Here is a 3,120-nt window from a genome sequence, read left to right as displayed (position 1 = left end):
CTGAATCCAGAAATGTCCCTGCCAGATGGGAAATAGACTGACAATTGGGTCAACATTGTGCAATTATCTTCAAAATGTCCAACTGAGTCCACAAATAAACCTGCCAGATGGGAAATAAACTGATAACTGTCTTCATGGTCCAAACGTGTCATATATTGCCGTACAATTCCACAATGAGTCCAGATGTGTCCGTTTTGGTTCTTGATCCATGCTATTACCCCAAAAGTGCACAACTAGGCCAAGGGACATTGGACTTGGTAAAAGTCCTCCGCAGAAGTTTTGTCTCTCATCCAAGAGACTTCTTTAGTTTTTTACACAGAAAGGGTTGACACAGTGCCCACTCCCCACCCATATGACAGTTGAAAGCTGTGGGGAAAGGGGGGTTCCAAAGCTAATAGACCATTCAACAAGCAATTATGATGCTCTATACTGGCCCATTCAGGATGAACACTGTATACTCGACTGCAGAGTATACAAGTTCAAATTTCAATGATAGCTTATTTTTATGGTGATTATGAGACTGAATACAAAGTGTGTATCCCTGTATACTCTGACTGCAGAGTATACAAGTTCAAATTTCAATGATAGCTTATTTTTATGGTGATTATGAGACTGAATACAAAGTGTGTATCCCCCATGCAACTCAAAGCCTATCACTTCCAGTCAAAACTGTCAAGTTTGTAGCTCCTTCTGATTACATTAACAACCAGGTGACTCCTCAACATGCCCCCACCAACATAAGCTTACTTTAAACTAGATGTGGAAAGTTGAAAGGTTGAATGTTTTCACCTATGCTGTGGCTTAAAAACAGGTTCCACCGAGATTTGAACTCAGATCGCTGGATTCAGAGTCCAGAGTGCTAACCATTACACCATGGAACCTTCAATAGAGTTTGTTAGGCAGTTTCTTTCATTATATCCACATGTGTGATATTAAAGGCACACAACAATCACAACAATTAAAATATCACGCCCCAATATATTCTCGGTTTTGAGTCCTCGCCCCTACTATTTACGACATGGCCAGACGTAATCCGGCTAAGAAGCAGCACTTTTCACAGGTGGAGATTGAAACCCCGACATCTCAGTTTAATTTGCAGTAAAGTATACACTTAAATGTACCCATATTTAAATAAACACACGGTAGCAAAGTTTATGCAGTGTTTTTTAATTTTACTCGTGTTTTTTTCGTGAGTCAGTGTAAATATTAGTGCAAATCAGTATTACATTACTTTTCAGGTTGTTGTGGCCGAGTGGTTAAGGCGATGGACTTGAAATTTATTGGGGTCTCCCCTCGCAGGTTCGAATCCTGCCAACAACAAGAGGCTCTCTTTAATTGTGGTCACACATCTCATTATAACAAATGGCAGATGTGCCTTCATGGACAATACTATAATATGAAATAGTTACTGGAAGCCACTGATGTATCTCTGAGCAATTTATTTTCATTGTCAATGCCCAGATGTGTTGCAGTTGATATGGCTTTGGTTCCCAGCCAGTAACTTTCTTTGAGTGACGTTACTTGCTTTATTCGTCAAGAAGTAACCAGAAAAGTTACTCTCCCAACCTGGTTATTTAAAACATTAGATCTCTGTTATATCGCACAAATAAGGGAACGTAACAATCAATCAAGCTGCCTCCATGAGGATCTACAGACATAGACATGTTCCACCACCCGCAATTAAGCCTGTCTCCTCAGCTTCTAGACGCCGCTGCATCACCTCGCGTCTGCGTTTGTGACAGTTTCTCACAGTTAGCAAAGCTCACATAAAGCAAAAACTTGTGGCTTAAAGATCGAGCTCCCTGGAGTGATCCAACTCTGGGATTTATCCTTCTGCAGAAGACCATAGAGGCAGCTTCTCCAATTTCTGAGTAACAGGAAAATAGCCTGATAAGCATACATGTGCAGCACGACCTCAAAAGGCCATAAAGCAAATGCTTGTGGCTTAAAGATCAAGTTGGCGCTCATAATACATCAGCCAGGCGAAGTCTCTGTGGCGCAATAGGTCAGCGCAGTCGGCTGTTAACTGAAAGGATGGTGGTTCAAGTCCACCCAGAGACGATTGTTGCTTAAATAACCTGGAGTTAGCCAACTCTAGGATCTATGAGCTCAAAGATAATCCAAGTGGCCTTATATCAGAAGGTACAGTTCTGCAAGCCATGTACATATTCATCTTTGCAGTCATTGGTATGCAGGTCACTTGATGTAATACAAGCAAATACATAAGCCCCACCCAACAGTTTAGTGATAGGTGGCGGCAACTGTATGTCAATGATCAAGCTGGTTGCTGTGACCAAGAAACCACCAGCAAAACGACTGATACATCATCAGTTCCAGAACTTTCTTGGATGCCAAATATTTGAATTCAAAGTCAATTCAATTGACATGTAAGAAAAGGGCAATGCACGTCCAGCTTCTACATTTCAGCATGAGTCAGCTTCCCCAATTTCTGAGTAACAGGAAAATAGCCTGATAAGCATACATGTGCAGCTCAACCTCAAAAGCCATAAAGCAAATGTTTGTGGCTTAAAGATCGAACTCCCCGCTCATAAACATCAGACATATGCAGTCTCTGTGGCGCAATAGGTCAGCGCAGTCGGCTGTTAACCGAAAGGATGGTGGTTCAAGTCCACCCAGGGAAGTTTGTTGCTTAAATATCTGTAGTGAGCCAACTCTGGGATTTATCCTTCTGCAGAAGACCATAGAGCAGCCCAAAGATAACCCAAGTGGCCTTACCTCTATTAGAAGGTACAGTTCTGCAAACCATGTACATATTAATCTTTACGGTCATCAGAGATGGGAAGTAACAAAACACAAATACTTTATTACTGTACTCCAATTGAATTTTCAGGTATTTTTACTTTACTATTTATTTTTTGGGCGACGTTTTACTTCTACTCGAATATCGGTACTTTCTACTCCCTACATTTTACAAAATTGGCTTGTTACTTTAGTTTTGTACTAAACGTCGTCTATCAGGTGTGATTTGGAGTCCATGTCGGAGAATAGCGCGGGCACCCGCCTCACGCCGCGAGCGGGCGCACACGCCACACGGAGAAAAAAGTGAAAAAAAAAAAAAGAGACTAGCTGTCCGGAGGATTATCAGCTGAGAATGTGTGT

The 3,120-nt window shown here is 41.6% G+C and overlaps 2 non-coding genes across 2 annotated transcripts; one reads left to right on the top strand and one right to left on the bottom strand.

The window, feature by feature from the left end:
* Positions 1–809: 809 nt before the first annotated feature.
* Positions 810–881, bottom strand: trnaq-cug (transfer RNA glutamine (anticodon CUG)). Its single transcript has one exon. It is a non-coding gene; the product is annotated as a tRNA-Gln (tRNA).
* A 357-nt stretch (positions 882–1,238) lies between these two features.
* On the top strand, positions 1,239–1,320 carry trnas-uga (transfer RNA serine (anticodon UGA)). The gene has a single exon. It is a non-coding gene; the product is annotated as a tRNA-Ser (tRNA).
* Positions 1,321–3,120: the final 1,800 nt, after the last annotated feature.

This window comes from Etheostoma spectabile, unplaced genomic scaffold (genome assembly GCF_008692095.1).
Source record: "Etheostoma spectabile isolate EspeVRDwgs_2016 unplaced genomic scaffold, UIUC_Espe_1.0 scaffold00001516, whole genome shotgun sequence".
NCBI classification, from domain to species: Eukaryota; Metazoa; Chordata; class Actinopteri; order Perciformes; family Percidae; genus Etheostoma; species Etheostoma spectabile.
Note: the sequence above shows the minus strand (reverse complement) of the source record. Positions and strands in the feature narration are given on the sequence as shown.